Source organism: Leucoraja erinacea, chromosome 7 (assembly GCF_028641065.1).
Source record: "Leucoraja erinacea ecotype New England chromosome 7, Leri_hhj_1, whole genome shotgun sequence".
Lineage (NCBI taxonomy): Eukaryota > Metazoa > Chordata > Chondrichthyes > Rajiformes > Rajidae > Leucoraja > Leucoraja erinaceus.
The window spans coordinates 9,836,276-9,853,839 of record NC_073383.1 but is presented as its reverse complement, the minus strand read 5'-3'; the positions used below and the strand labels follow the sequence as shown (position 1 = coordinate 9,853,839).

Below are 17,564 nucleotides of genomic sequence, written 5' to 3'. Positions count from 1 at the left end.
GCATCACATGATTCCAGAAAGTCGATGAAAGGAGACCAACTCTTTAAGAATTGGTCATATTTATCTATTAGTCGGAGTCTCATTTCTTCAAGGCGTGCTATGTCCATCATATTCCTAATCCACATTTTAACAGTTGGTGTGGTTGTATTATTCCAAAATTTAAGTATCAATTTCTTTCCAATTATTAACCCATAATTAAAAAAAATATTTTGATCTTTATTTAAATTGGTATCTTCTCCTATTATTCCAAATATAATCCATTCCGTTTTAGGTTCTATTCTTGACTTGAAAATCTTTGTAAATATATCAAATATATCACTCCAAAATTTATTCAACTTTGTACATCCAGCAAATGAGTGTGTTATATTAGCGTTTTGAAACAAACATTTATCGCATCTGGGAGAGACGTTTGGATAAAATTTATTCAACCTCGTTTTTGAATAATATAGTCTATGTAATAATTTGAATTGAATTAAATTATGTCTTGCATTAATAGAACAGTTATGTGTATTCATCAAATACTTTTCCCATCTATCCTTCGAGATCTTTATCATTAACTCTTGTCGGTCACATTCTCTAATATATCCTATTGTGGTTCACTATCAAAGCAAAGCTGGCAACATTAGTGTGAAGCATCTTGGGCCACATCACTAACAATTAAAAATGCATTATAAAATAAATAGCAATGGTTATGGATGAGTGTGACCATAAGTTGTTTAATGTAACTTTCTCACAAATGTACAAGTTTTTGTGTACATAATATGAAAAATAATGATCCAGTGTATTAGCATAGGGCATATTCAACTCTAGGACAATACAAATCTGGTGAAAGCAAATAAAATAAAACCCTTTGTAGAAAAGGGTTGTATAAGGTTGTATAAAACTCATGTGCAGGAAGGAACAAGAATCGGCAGAATAAACGCTATAAAAATGATAGTTCTACCACAAATAATATACATTTCAATCCATACCAATATATATACCAAACATTAAAAAACAATTAGACTCTAATATTACCAATTTTATCTGGGACTATGAAGCACATAGAATTAAAAGAAACCACTTGTGCAAACCCCAAGTGGTAGGGGGATTTGCACTGCCTAATTTTTTATATTATTATTGGGCAGTGCATATTAAGAATATAATTTATTGGTTGGATAGTCCTTCTCAACAGATGGAATGGATAAGAATGGAGAAAGAGGATTGTTCTCCGTACGATTTAGGAGCGATCCTCTTCTCCCCGATAAAATTGAACAATACATTATATAAGAAGAATCCAATTATACATAATATAATACGCATTTAGAAACAAATAAAATTAACTTTAAAATTAAGAAACCTATCAGCACTAATACCAATAGTGAATAACCCGGTATTTAAACCATCACATGGATAAAACATATAGACAATGGGAAAGATTGGGAATTAAAAAGGTGGGTGACATGTATGAAATGGGAAATTTATTATCATTTCAACAATTAAAATCAAAATTTAAACTGAATAACAACCAATACTTTAAATATTTACAGATATGTGACTATGAAGAAATATATACCAAGATTTCAGAGCATAATGACAGACCCACTGGATGAAGCAATGAATATTAAGGTGGACTCACAAAAAATAATATCATATCTATATAATAGTATTCTTAACAGAGAATTGCCATCAACAGAGGCAATTATAGAAGACTGGGAAAAATAATTAATGATAAAAATTTCCAAAGAAAAATGGGAAAAGTATTTGATATATATACATAAATGTTCGATTAATGCTTGACACAATTTAATTCAATTTAAAATATTACACAAATTATATTATTCAAAAACTAGGTTGAATAAATTCTATTCAAATATTTCTCCCATCTGTGACAAATGGCTCTCTCAAAATGCCAATATCACACACTCTTTTGTTTCTTGTACAAAACTTCATAAATTTTGGTGTGATATATTTGATATATTCACTAGTCTATTTAAGATAAAAATGGAACCTAATACTGAAATGATTATATTCGGAGTAATGGGAGATGGGAACAAATTAAACATACCCCAAATTTTTTATATTATGGTTTAATAACAGCAAAAAAACATACTTAAAGTTTGGAAAAATGCAACTATACCAACATTTAAAATGTGGACCAGTAATATGTTGGACACAGCCCACCTGGAAGAAATGAGACTCCTCCTAATAGACAAACAAGACCAATTCTTAACGAGTTGGTCTCCATTTATTGATTTTTTGGATTCATGTGGTGCAACAGTATCGTAAAAATTAAAAGTTTCAGGTTTGGGTGAAAGATGATCAAGAATATAAAAAAGCATCTCCTTGTGGCGAATGGATAATCTCCCTCCTGCTTCACTTTCCTATTATTTATTTTCTTTACTAGCTCTTTTTCTCTCTTTTTTAACGCAGATGCTAACTGACCTGCTGAGTGGTTCAATAATTTTCCAGAGTAATTTTAGATTTCCAGCAATTCCAAGTTTTTTTGGGGATGTTTGTGCACTGGTAGAACATCAGTTTGTAGGGAGACATACAGGTGTACATCTGGCAACTCTGGTTTGAGCACAAGTGTAATGATTAGGCATGCATGCCAAAAATCTGGTGTTGAAATTTCCATTGATGTTCAGTAGTGCCATTTCCTTAGATTTGGAACAGCACAATAATTAATGTTTGCTGGAGGGTATACTAAAGCAATTATTGCCTGTAAAAAACAAAAGGACACAAAGTGCTGAAGTAACTCAGCAGGTCAGGCAGCATCTCTGGAGAACATGGATAGGTGATGTTTTAGGTCAAGACCCTTCAGATTCTTGATATTTCTGAGTCTGAAGAAGGGTCTCGACTCGAAACGTTGCCTATCCATGTTCTCCAGATATGCTACCTGAACTGCAGAATTGCTCCAGCACTTTGTGTCCTTTTGTGTATTAAACAGAATCTACAGTTCTTTGTTTCAAATTATCACCTGTAGCTGCTTAAGTATCATTGCTAACAGCTTTACGTTTTGGTATTGACTCTACATATATAACAACAACAACGTGCTATTTCGCATCAGTTTTGTGAACACAACACTTAGCCATATTCCACTTCCAATTTCTTATTTCTATACCTGGCCAAATGCACATCATCCAACTTGTTCTTTCTTTGCAAGAAGCCTCTGTATTCAATCTACTGTTAGTTTTTTTTTTACAATGTTCTCCAGTAAACTTGGTTCCCACAATAAAATGAAACAAACTGGACTGAAGGCCATTACATCTGACAAAACAGTGTTACCAACCACTAACAGAAAGTCAGCTAGTCATTCTAAAGAGAAACAATAGCATTCACATAGTGTAATGAGAACTTGTGTCCTGTGGTGTTAGAACACCTTTTGTGATAGAAGATTATGGTTTTCTCAGCAGACCAGTCCATGAGAATGTTAGATGTTTATGAAAATCAAGTGAATATTTTCAGTCTGTGGAGATAAATCAATAATATCCTTAAAATGTGTTACTCAATTTGGAAGATAACTATTTTATATAGATGTCTCGACAAATTCCCTTTTTCATTTTAACTGTGTTTTCTGTACATTTTCAGTATCATTCATTTAAGATCTGTAAATGTATTAGATGAATGACTTTCTCATGATCAAGTTTGTTACAACACTTGATCATGAGAAAGTCATTCATCTAATACATTTACAGATCTTAAATGAATGATACTGAAAATGTACAGAAAACACAGTTAAAATGAAAAAGGGAATTTGTCGAGACATCTATATAAAATAGTTATCTTCCAAATATTCAAAGGCATAATTTCCTTAAGCAAATCATTCTTTAATTGAAATAAGCCAGTTAAAACTAATACAATTCCACATTACAATTTGTTTTCTATTGAATTGTGAACAATTCATTTTTTGTTCTTAATGGAACCCAAACAACACAATACAGTGAAAATTCCAGAAAGCTTAGTCTGAGAAACACATTGACCATAATACTTCTTTTCTCTTTGCCCATCTCAGGTTTCCAGGCGAATTGATGATTAGTGGAGGTTGCAATAAAACAATTATTGCCTGCAGTTACCCAGGTATCAAAGCAAAGATGCCCTTGGGATTCAGAAATTACTTCTAGCAGACCTGATCCTTAAGAAATTCTAGGATTTCTAGCTGTCATGAGCCTTAAGATATTCTAGCAATTATTTTAGGATATTGTATTTGAAATAATCAAGTACTCTAAACACAATATGCTGTGCATAATTCCGCATATTAATAATAATAATAATAATAATAATAATATAATATTGATGTTGGATGTGCTCTTTTAACATTTATTGTGCAGTTTATACTTGAATGCACAAATAGTAGGCACATAATACATTTAAAAGTTCTTGTTTTATTAGGGCAGCAGAGTAGAGCAGCGGTAGAGTTGCTACCTTATGGCGACAGGGAACTTGGTTTGATCCTGACTACGGGTGCTGTCTGTACATGGTTTGCACATTCTCCCCGTGACTGCATGGGTTTTCTCCGGGTGCTCCAGCTTGCTTCCACACTCCAAAGATGTACATGTTTGTAGGTTAATAGGCTTTGATAAAAAATTGTAAATTGTCCCTAGTGTGTAGGACAGTGCTAGTGTAGGGGGTGATCACTGTCGGCAAGGACTCGATGGGTCAAAGGGCCTATTTCCATGCTGTATCTCTAAAGTCTATTGTTTTAATCAGTAGATATTTTACAAGGCACCATTTTAGTCCATTGCTTGGTGCCATATTCTGCCACTCTTGGAAGAGAAGTTACTTCTGATATCACTCTGGAGCTTACTGTGTTGGAATCCCTTCAGAAAAGTACAGCACCATGTCAACCATAATTATAGTGCATTATTTAATGTTCAAAAATTTCTATGATCGTGAGAAAAAAAATAAAGTGAAGACTAAAATGAATACTTAAGAGCTGGTTACATTTATATTTCATCTTTAGCATAGAGAAAAGTTCAAACACTGTTCATAGCAATATAAAATGAAACAAAAATTAATACTAAAATAAAAACGAATGTTAGCAAAGGGATCAAGAAGCAGGTTTTCAAGGAGGATATCTGAAGAGGCAAGGAGGGGAGGAAGGGGGGCCTGAAGACGCAGAAGCTGATTCAGTGGCAAAAATTCCACAATCAGCTTAGCAAAAGTTGGTGTTGTGGAATAGAGAAGGCTTACCCACCTCCAAATCAGAGGTAGCTCCTCTGTTACCGAATCTCTCAAACCGGCAAGTAAAATTTCAGCCTCCTATCCTGAGTTTAACATTCAAGCAATTGCTTTGAATTGAAACCACTGGGCGCTAGCATTCAATGTTGGTTAGCGAAGTTAGGGCATCAAGAGAACAGGACTGGTGCAGAATACATCATAACTGGCCAGGGTACATTGTTTCGTGCGGGATCCGACGCTGGCTCTTTTTCTTCGTTTTAACTGGAGGAAATCTCGATTAATCTGTGACCCAAAATAGAACGAGTCGCCTGACAAAATAAAGTACAAGAGCGATTGAGGGTAATGGCGAAGATGCAAAGCATGATGTCATTGAGAAGCCGGTGCTGATCTGTGGATAGTCACCAACGTGCAATATGTAGATTCAGAAGTGGAGGGCAAAGATAAATGCGACGGATACCATGGAAGCGGCGTGAGAGCAGGAGTTACTGACATTACCTCAGCGCAGAGTGGAATGAATGGGGAGGACATTCCATACCGATGGATAATAGAAGAGAGGTCACCGTCACAGAGAATGTCATTGTGGCTTCGCGACGGCCTCTTCTGGCTTTCTGGTGAGGGCTGAAACCTGATTGGAGAAAAAGGTGATTAGGCCTTCAGCAAACTGCCTGGGCTATCGTAGCTTTTTAGTTGTGAGCATTATGTCACCATCTATTTTTGCCAGACCATCTGAGGCCAAGCAGATTTGTTTTGTTTTATTATTCTTTTCTTCATCCATAGTTAATATCTAGCAGGTGTGAATTATCTAAAACAACACTTTCCACATTGTTGGTGTTCATAGCGATTATTCCATAACCCGAGACACGTGAAAGGCAGATAGTAAAACCATTGCAATTTTAACATGCGATGTTACCTTAATAATTGGAAGGGCGGTCGGCTTTTTATTTCTAGACCGAGAATACCATTAATTTTATACATGCCTCGGAAGTGGATTTTCCAAAACGTTGTTTCCAGGACGTTAACAAAGAGACATTTGTTTAATCACTTTCATTTTGCAACTCAGATTGAAGACCACTCATTATCATTTTCTGGACGGATTTTATTAAATCTCCATAGAACATTTTCAAATTCCGACTTGACCCTCAAATTATTCTGCTTACGTTCTTAGACCGAAGAGGAATTTATATGGGGATTGTAAACGTCGTCAATGGGTAAATTAAGAAATATTAAAACACTCCACACCGGTTCGTGCATTACCTTCAATACGTTATGAAACAACGTTAACATATGGAGAAAAAGACCAAATCACCACTTGTTAGCATTGGCTCGCGCCAAAAGTCCAATAAATTATATATGTTTCCACTTATCTGGGACTACTCGTTGAAATGTTCTCTTTATCAACCTAGTATGATTTAAAGGATGTTTAAATTCCATAGAAATATTTAAAAACAATCAGCCTACATGTTGAAACTCGCATACCCATTTAATAGTCGCCAACTTTAATTGGGAAGCAAACGGTGTCTTTCCATCTATCATACAATTATGCTTTGCTGGGCTATTCAGCTTAATAAAATGCTTGTAATAAGATGCTTTACTGAAATTATTGAAACGTCCGAACCAAACGTGTTTCTCGTGAGATTAATATATCGTGAAATGTCTTGTGAAGGGGTAATCATGAAATTGCTGGCATAAGGTGATCTTTGTTGCGTTTCAGAGCTGACAAGTGTTTTGATTAAATCGCTCCAGGATCTAACATTTTAGCGAATTCACTACTTAAGAAGTTCTTGCAAAATCATCTGCTAACCTACAACACAAAAGCAGTATTTTTGAAACCCTCTCCCACCCCCTCCCACCGCAACTTAAAGCGAATACTTCAACTGACTGCGAGTCAACTGGTGATTTATTTTCCTGAAAATAGCATTGTTAGAAATTGAGACAATCCATTGCAGTAAATACATTTCCGCGTGTGCTGTGTCAATGCAAAAGGAAAAGGAATATCACATTGACTCCTGCAGCTACAGAGCCAACTTGGCACATAGCATCCAGTAACTGCGCTCTATAAAGGTATCGGTACTCATCTGCCATGCCGCTGAAATAGGAAACATGATGAGAAACTGGAAATTTCGGTAAGTATTTTTTTAAAAAAACAAAATGCAGCAGAATAATGTCAATGCATGAATTGGGCGCGTTTTTCCATCGCAGTACATCCCATGCGCCCTTAAATCCTTGTCAAATGACAATGTCGGCGGATGTGTTGCAACTGCAAAGAATAGCGAATACATTCTACCTTTTCAATCTACAATATTTTTTATGCTCCTAGAAAATAATACGCGAAGCTTCAGCTAATACGAACGCTCCTAAACAAAACGTTTGGTTGTCAATACTACTACACTGTCATCGCTTCTTTCTCCGGAGAGTGTATTCAGATGGCAAAGATTCATTGTTTAGAGTATTTGATTAATGCTATCCTGACATGACCCCGAAATTAAAATAGAACATAATCAGCGGAAGCTCGGTGCCTAAATGTTGTGACATTTCAATAGCATGACAAGGAATTGGAACAGCATCCTTTATACACAAACACGCAGTGAATGATATGCTTAACAAATACTAGCTTGTCAGCATTTCGTTTTTGTGGGGGACATAAATTATGATAAGTGCTATTTCAATATTAAATAAGAAAATCATTACTTCGGAATATCAATAGACTTTATATATTCAGCGCTATATCAGGGATTTAAACATCTCTGGAAAAAATGAATAGGCGACGTTCAGAAGGGTCTCGACACGTAACGTCACCTATTAGTTTTCTCCAGGGATGCCGTGTGACCCGCTGAGTTACTCCATCGTTTTGTGTCTATCTTCGGTTTATGCCAGCATCAGCAGTTCCTTCCTACACACCAGGGATTTATGCATTCCAATTCCAATATTTGATTGCCCTATTCGTTACTGTGAACAAATAGTGAATCACGCTCGAGTGAAGGCTCCCAAGATTTGTTGGCGTTTCCTGATTACATGTGTAGGAAGGAACAGCGAATGCTGGTTTACACCGAAGATAGACACAAATGTTGGAGTAACTCAGCGGGACAGGCAGTATCTCTGATTCGAAGGAATGGGCAACGTTTCGAGTCGAGACCCGAAGAAGGTTCTGAAGAAAGGTCTCGACCCGAAACGTCACCCATTCCTTCTCTCCAGGAATGCTGCCTGGCCCGCTGAGTTACTCCAGTATTTTGGGGTGTCTATCCTGATTACATGTACTTCTTTTTGACGACCACCCCAATGTGCTTCCATTTCATTCACTGTTGGGGAAAGGTGAATTATACGCCATTCGTTATAGTCCGTCTGAATTTCAAATTTTAAAATTGCAAAACATCAATATAATATAAAATTAATATGTGGAGCGAAGGTCAGTACAATTCAATTTTGCACGTCCAGCATGAAACCTCTGCACAGATCTGATGAAGATTGCCACAAAACAAACGTACAGCAGGTTTCTTGAAAAAAAACATTTGGAAAGTATATATCACAAAAAGCTGGAGTAACTCAGCATCTCTGGAGCATCTCTGGAGAGAAGGAATGGGTGATGTTTCAGGTCGAAACCCTTCTTCAAAGTGGTTAGGGATAAGGGAAACGAAAGATATATACGATGATGTGGAGATGTTCCTCAGAGACAAACAAACAAACAAAAATCCAAACCCATCTGTGACACGTAGAGCTATTATATGACTTTGAGGAAATACTCAAAATAAATAATACAATTTTCTACATAGTAACGTAGTGTGTTGTATTATAAATAATTCCATGTTTATTAAATATAGACATAACTGGTTATATTTATGCAACAATGGCAATAGCTATGCAACAATACATGACTATTTGTTTAATTTGGTTTTAGTGCAGCCATATTTAATTTGGATGTTAGATATTGCCCTTGAACTAATATTTTATTTGTGGCCCATTGTTCTAATGATGCTAACTTCAAAAGTCACTGTTTGGCTAACGCTATAAACATTTTTAAAAGTCGCTGGCTTTTCATTCCCATTAACCTAAACAAACCACTGAATTAAGTTGCTAGGATTTACTAGTTGGCAAATGACAGTAAATATAATGAACAACTCTGGAAACCATTTTCCATTAAAGCATGTGGCTCAAATGACCCAAATGACATATAAGCCCCTTAAATTAAAGAGCTAGTAAATTACTCTTGTAACACCAGTGATTAAAGGTATTCTTACGTATCATACACAGTTACATTTTTCTTTGGGGTTAAAACAAACTTTATTTGAGTTATGATAAGTATTTGTTTAATACAGCCTAACGTTTAATAATGCATCTGCAAACTGGCCAATTCCCATTTGATAACATTTATCTTTTTAAAGATCTCCATTTTTTTCTGAAGAAACAAATTAACTTGTTCCTACATTATGTTAGAAAGAGAAAAGAACATTTGGACAGTGGTGTTAATATGACAAAGTCAACACTTTGTAGATGCTGTGATTTATTTAAGGTCGCTGATCCTATTCTTGTAAACTAAAGACTGAAAATATAGGAAAGAATCAACAGATCTGGCCACGTCTGTGGTGAAAAAAAAGGGTTCATGCTTCAGGCCGATGTTTTTTTAATTAAAACTGTGAACATTTAGAAATAGAACAAGCTTGACTATTTCTTAAGCATTTGATACAGTTCATATGCAAATGATAGCCTATATTTCCTTCATCTCTTCCAAAGAAATCTCTTATTTACTTCATCTAACCATATATTCTCTGTTTTCTTTAAGTTCTGCTTCATAAACCATGAATCCTGATTTACTATCCATTCACAACATTTGAGTGATTTGTAGGATTCACTTTCAATTGACTATTTGCTACATCAGTAACCACTGTCTTACCACAGAGTGTAGTACTGACATGATAATGCGTAGTCATATGGACTGTGGGTTAGTACTGTGAACCACAAATAACATTTGGTTCTAATTTACAATCAATCATGAAGATTGGACTCTTTGATTAATAACTTAAAAAGGTGCTGCACCTCTGATCGGCGGGCTGCCTCTGTTTCGTGGTATGTCATATTCACAGTTGTCATTGGGTGAGTCTATGTTTTGAACCACCACACTAGCTAATCTGTTTATCATTCAGCTTTTCAGATATTTGCTGAATGAGTATAGCACCCCCTCCCCAATAAAAAAACAATATCTTTTGATAGTTTGGAAGGGGAAATGCCGAGTATGGACAGATTCCCCACTTTCGTCGTTCATGTTTTGATCATCGTTTAGGCATAGCAGCACTATTTCACATAAGAATGCGCCTTCTACAACGTACCTCTAACTTAGTTACGAAGCAATCTTTTCTGCACCTTTACAACTTCCTCCTGGTTCATACACCGATGTCTTAATGACAGTTGCAGCATTGTATGCCTATTCAAGTTACATTTATTTTCCTCTTTATCATTGGATCAAACATGTCAATGAAAATAATTGGTTAACCTTGAATTGCTTCTTATAATGTTACTCCCACACAATTCATTGTCCATGCATCAAAAAGCTATCAGGCTAATTACCAGCACTTGTATGATAGGGACCTACATTCATAAGAATAAGTTTAATAAGAACTAGACTAAGTGGGACCAATTGGGTCCCATGTTCACACAGGAGGGTTGGTCCCCCGACGCAATATTCCACCTCTCCACCAAATCCAATATTGGTGGCCAGTGGGGTGGGGGCTTTCTGGAACACTGGTATGGGTGTTGGTGGCTGCAGTGACTACTGGTCTCCAGAGGGCTAGTGTGAACATTGTGGGCAAAATGGATTCTTGGGGTGGCAGCTCAGTCCCTCAAGCCTGATGTGCTGGAAGCTCACTCACGGCTGGTGGGCTGGCAGTTGACTCACAGCTATTCCTTGAAATTCCATTTCAAGCAGAGTGCTAGGCCACCAAATTCAAATCCATTTTCCTACCATTTCAAGTAGGGTGCAAGGCTACCAAATTCAAGTGCAGTTTCTAACCTCTTCGAGCAAGGTGCAAGACCACAACATTCAAGTGCAGTTTCATACCACTTCAAGCAGGGTGCAAGGCCACCAAATTCAAGTGCAGTTTCATACCATTTCATGCAGGGTGCAACGACACCACATTCAAATGCAGTTTCATACCATTTCGTGCAAGGCCCCCACATTCAAATGCAGTTTCATACTATTTCAAGCAGGGTGAAACCACCATAAAACCATACAGTAGACATTCAGTGTGTTCAGTTGATTCACAGCTCAGACAGAGTCGTGACCTCACCCTCCCCCATCATGCAGAGACTGAGCCACACCTCCGGGTTTTATAATCCCTCCCCCTCCCACTGGAAAAGGTGTGCCCTTCATGGTATGATTGACAGGAGAGAGATTCTCAACATGTTTTAAACACTAATAACACTTTTGTTTTTCATTGATGGGAAGAATCCTCTGCACCTGATGAGAGTTGGGGAACTGTGTAACAAGATGGCCAAAAATCACAGCCGTAAGTGGTAGCATTTTATTTAAAATCAATATAGTGCAAACAGGAAGTTGTCAAGTTTAGACAAACAACCATTTGCATGCAGTGCCTTTTCACTTCAACCCAAACCACCTAAACAACCATTTGCATGCAGTGCCTTTTCACTTCAACCTAAACCCCCCAAACAACCATTTGCAGGCAGTGCCTTTTTACTTCAACCCAAACCCCCCAAACAACCATTTGCAGGCAGTGCCTTTTTACTTCAACCAAAATCCCCCAAACAACAATTTGAAGGCAGTGCCTTTTTACTTCAACCCAAACCCCCCCCCCCTCCAAACAACCATTTGCAGGCAGTGCCTTTTTATTTCAAACCAACCATATTTTCATTTTCAAACCACATTAAGGGCACTCACAGTTGAGTAGACATGTTTTCAGTGTTATTCAGAGCTCCAAGAGATGGCTTCCTCCATCTTGCAGAGACTGAGTGAGGCACACCACTTCCTGGTTTTATAGTCCCCCCCCCCCCCCCCCCCCCCCTCCAGCAGGGGCAGCAGAGAGAATGGCAATTTAAAAAAAAAAAATTAATATCTCTAATTTTTCATCGATGGGAAAAATCCTCTGGTCGCGGAATGCGGAGGTGGGCTCTGAGCGAGGTGGCCAAAAATTACGGCTGTAGGTGGCGCCGTTTTCTTGGAAATCGCAGTACAGTTGGCCAAAAGCGGTCAAGATCAGACTTTTAGTAATATAGATAAGCTTAATAAGAATAAGCAAAGTCTTTCCAAACTATTGCTTGTAGACGTACTCTCTGTGAGACTGGAACTGCTGCTCAAGAGCTCCCAGAAGGATGACAACTATTTGTCCCATCAATAGGTCTTTAAAATGATGAGGGTGATAGACAGAGTTGACGTGGATAAGCTTTTCCCATTGAGAGTAGGGAAGATTCAAACAAGAGGACATGACTTGAGAATTAAGGGACAGAAGTTTAGGGGTAACATGAGGGGGAACTTCTTTACTCAGAGAGTGGTAGCTGTGTGGAATGAGCTTCCAGTGGAAGTGGCGGAGGCAGGTTTGATTTTATCATTTAAAAATAAATTGGATAGGTATATGGACGGGAAAGGAATGGTGGGTTATGGTCTGAGTGCGGGTAGATGGGACTAGGGGAAAATAAGTGTTCAGCATGGACTTGAAGGGCCGAGATGGCCTGTTTCCGTGCTATAATTGTTATATGGTTATATGGTTATAAATAACCATAGACCCTGCCTCCCCACTCTATACCCTCCCAGTATACCTTATAATTTTATTCTATGATCAGTATGCATTTGTTAAACATATTTACGGATAACAAACATAGTGGTGATGATCCAGCGACTACAGTTTTTAATCATTATCACATACCTTTATCATATCACCAGTTTAGATAATTTGTTTGCAAACAATACACTAACAATAAGCAGTTTATGATGATAAGAGGACGTTAATGAGTCAATAGTTTCAAAGGAGGATGAATACTATCTTGGATTGTTTGAATGACCAACATAAATAATGTACCTATTCCAATGGTCTATTAATTGTTGAATTGTTTCTATTGAATTTTCTCTCTTTCACCCACTTATTATCATTCATCAAATGTGACCAATTGTATTATATGGAATGCCAAATACTATAATACTAGTTTTTAGCCGAACTTGTATGTTTAGTTTAGAGATACAGTGTGGAAACGGGCCCTTCAGCCCACCGAGTCAACGCCGACCATCGATCACCTGTACATTCATGCTATGTATCACACATTCCCATCCTACACACTAGGTGCAATTCTCAAAAGTCAATCAACCTCCAAACCTAATTGACACAAAAAAGCTGGAGTAACTCAGCGGGGCAGGCAGCATCTCTGGAGACAAGAATAGGTGATGTTTCGAGTCGAGACCCTTCTTCAGATTGGGCCTAGTCTTCTTCACCCTAGTTTGAAGAAGGGTCTCGACCCAAAATGTCACCCACTCCTTCTCTCCAGAGATGCTGCCTGTCCTGCTGAGTTACTCCAGCTTTTTGTGTCTACCTGTGGTTTAAACCAGCATCTGCAGTTCTTTCCTACAACCTACAAACCTGCACGTCTTTGGAATGTGTGAGGAACCGGAACACCAAGAGAAAATCCACGCGATCACAGGGAGAACATACAAACCCATTTCACACAGCACCCATAGTCAGAATCGAACCCTGGTATATGGCGCTATGAGACAGCAACTCCTCCGCTATGCCATGGCACGGCTACAATAGTGTTATGTTCTCTTCTCAAATGAAAATGTTTTATTAAGCTATTGTTGTCTTCAGAGTACTCATCGTGTTTTTTTTTAAATCAGCAATTACATCAAGATTGAGGAACAAGTTTCAGTATTATCTATTGTTAAAATATCTGCATTCTGTCAGCAAGAACTACTATTGTAAGAACAGACCTACTGAAACCAAAGTATTATCTGAAACCAGACACAAGTACAAAGATACAAAGTACAAGTACAAAGTCATTTTGTAATCAGTACTGGTGTTCAAATTTCATTCGATTTCATATGACTATGAATCAAGGATATCAATGAGTATGTGTAAGAAGGAACTTCGGATGCTGGTTTAAATCGAAGATAGACACAACATGCTGGAGTGATGTTTCGTGTAGAGACACTTTTTCTGAAAAAGCATTTTGACCCGAAACGTCACACATTCCTTCTCTCCAGAGATGCTGCCTGTCCCGCTGAGTTACTCCAGCCTTTTTGTGTCTATATCAATTAGTATGGTTTGTTTCTATTGACTTCACTATCATCGAGAATCAGGTTACATTTATTAAAGCTTACCAAGTGTGTTAAGTGGAATTTTAAAAAAAAAAAATCAAGTGTCAGTAAATAATCATACCTGCATGATTATAAAGGTAATGTATTTCATAGCAAGATATCTCTAACAAAACGGGTGGTTAACCAGTATTGGTAACTTCTTGATACACCGACCCAGTATTTGACATATCTCTATTTATATCGCGATTGTTAGATACCTGCCAATTGGAGGAATTAATACATTGTCTGTACTTTTATATATACAGTTGCCAGAACTAGTCTAATATCATGTGTAACAAGAAACCCGAGTACAAGGTGATATAGCAATAATATCTTATTCTAGAATCAGTTGAACAGTTCGGGTTTCATTCTAGTTCTGTCTATGGATTAAACATATCCGGGAACAGAACATTCGGGTTGTATTATGACCAGTATAGAAATACATATATCTGTAATCTTTTAAACCATGTATTGCACAGTTTTATCCAAATATTAAATGTTTATTTTCATCTAATCACAAAATGAATTATTCAGTGTTACAGAAGTACAAATATATATTTAACATTGTATAATATAATATAATATATGCCTTCCACATTGAATACCGCGATGCTACTTGCGAAATTAAATGCATGCATAATTTGAAAAATTATATTGCACACAGTTGAGGGTAAAATTATATTTGGCTACCTTTGGGGAAGCGACTAGGTATAAAGTGGAAAACATTAATAGATAAGGTTAATTATTACTCAGATTCATTGCTGATTCTGTTCCACATACGGTTCTGACTTTAATTAATACGGAACAGCGCATGAGAAATTGCCGAACAGAAATAATCCAATCTTTATTTTTCTAAACATTTCATTTAATTATTTTATTTTGTTTCCTGCTATAATAACTGATTTATAATTAATGTGTTTCTCAGTTATTAAAATCAAACTAAATACCAAGAGATTGCTAGATAAAATGAGATAATATGAAGCAAAGTTAACCACATCGATCATGAAACTGACGTTGTCACTTTATGGCAGAGATTAACATGTGTTGTAAACATCGCTTTTGACTTGTCATATGTAAATATAACAATTAGTTAGCCAATTTGGGGGTATTCGAAAATAAGCAAGTAATGCTTCATGCGTTATGATGTTTACCGATGATAGTCATTTTTAAATGCGTTTGAAGAGGTCAAAAACTTATGAGAGCCAATGCAGCAATGTAGGTAGCTAGAGGCCGCCTTAATTCATTACATCTTCGATTGCAACTTGGTAACTCAAATTTCACATGTGACAATAAACTGACCTTGAAACCTTGAAGTTCTGGTCGTTCGCGTCACCTGGGTTTCACTGACATTTATTTGATACGCTGTTAAATTGGAAAACAAGTGATGTTTGTTGGAACATTACCACTAATATCGCTGGCTTTTCTGTTTAATGAAATATATCTGATTTATGCAGGAACTATCCATTTGCAAATAGTTTGATATTTAAACAAATGGGTTTCCCATTTTGTGAAAAAGAAATGCTTATTGCAACAATGAAATTATTTGTTTACCTATAAATATAAGCAGCAAATATCAAAGATTGAAGAAAGGCCTTGCATCTACGCAGGGAAATACAAGACGACGATCAATTGGGTGATCAATGGATCAGAAGTGAATTACAGTCAAATTAAAAAAAAAACTATGCGCTCTATATGACTCGTTTATTTCACCGTCGTGCAGGATCAATGTAACCATGTCGTGGTGCAACAAGCCGTCGTGTTTCAATTGAAATTCATTGTAACATGATCACAGTATAAACGACAACAAAACTGAGCACGACAACTAACTGCTACATTATATGCAATTTACCGTTTAAAAGAAGTCGAATGTTAGAATGGAAAATATGTTTACTGCTAGTATAAGTTTCACATACTCACTTACGAAGATCGCAAATTTCTATTCACTACCCAATGCTGGCCTATCTCGAAATTTTACTGCAACGGGCACAGGTCCACCTCCAGTTGTCAAATTGCTAGATTATAGGAGGTTTACTCGTGACCTGTGCAATTACACATTAGTTGAAGCGATTGCATTAAGGTTCATACTTGTTCACAGTGCTTCTACACCGGACTGGTAGAGAATTACAGTTATAGCCACGTTGTTTCATTTGACAATGAAGCAAATAACTCTTTCCTAAAATTGAACTAGTTCTGTTAGTTTCTGATATTTTCTTTAATATATTGAGCTATTTTATATATATGGACATTTTCTTTAAAAAACAAGCTTCCAGGCAGTAAACCATATGTGTACCAATGGGGCTTTTATGTTTGGCCCAACAAACAGATAGACGCTCCTCTGAGAATAAAGGATTTTCTGTGTCCTGTTTGGACAACCGGTCGTTGCTCATTCCAATATCCTGCTTCTTTCTGCCTTATAGGGACATTCTTGGTATACATTCAAATGTCCAGGCCTTGCGGTTTCATTCAGAGATTGTATTCCACAGATTACAGAAAGAACCAACTCACTAAAAAAAAACAGATAATTTCCGTTCAATTCCCGTTCGACAATCTGGTGAATTTTTTCGACTCAAGAGTTGTTAATTCCACAATACATTTTCAAAAAGAGTCTTAAATTCACACCGTTGGCATTTTATACGCTCGCCACCAACTTTTAACCCCCTCGCTCTTTATTTGCATGAGCTTTGTGCAATGAAGTGCACCATTAATTGTCATCTTCCACCTTGGTTTATGATGAGATGATATTTTGGAACTGCAAGGACGTTCTGGCGCAAACAAGCAACAACATAGTTTGTTGCCATGATTGATATAAAATGATTGGCACAACTGGTAATACCATTGTAGTTAATTAGGTGGGTTATAAAACCACATACAATATTTGCTATAATGGCTTCAAAGAGCGGTGCAAATGAAATGCAAACAGTATCTATTGCTGCGCGTTGCCTAAAAACTGCTCTTTTATTCATTTGAGATTTTGGAACTAGGGGGAGAAAAACACAATAAATATTTTCAACTACAGGTCCAGTTAATACTCCGCTTCAAGATCTCTATTGCATTTAATAAGATTACTTGTTGGGCTTCCCCAAACGGTGGACTATTCACTACAATCAAGATTTAAGGATAG

General features: G+C 36.8%; 1 long non-coding RNA gene across 1 annotated transcript; it reads right to left on the bottom strand.

The window, feature by feature from the left end:
- Positions 1-696: 696 nt before the first annotated feature.
- Positions 697-17,362, bottom strand: LOC129698634 (uncharacterized). The gene is made up of 3 exons (XR_008723689.1): positions 15,743-17,362; positions 5,656-5,785; positions 697-3,448 (listed from the first exon to the last, which is right to left on the bottom strand). It is a non-coding gene; the product is annotated as an uncharacterized LOC129698634 (long non-coding RNA).
- Positions 17,363-17,564: the final 202 nt, after the last annotated feature.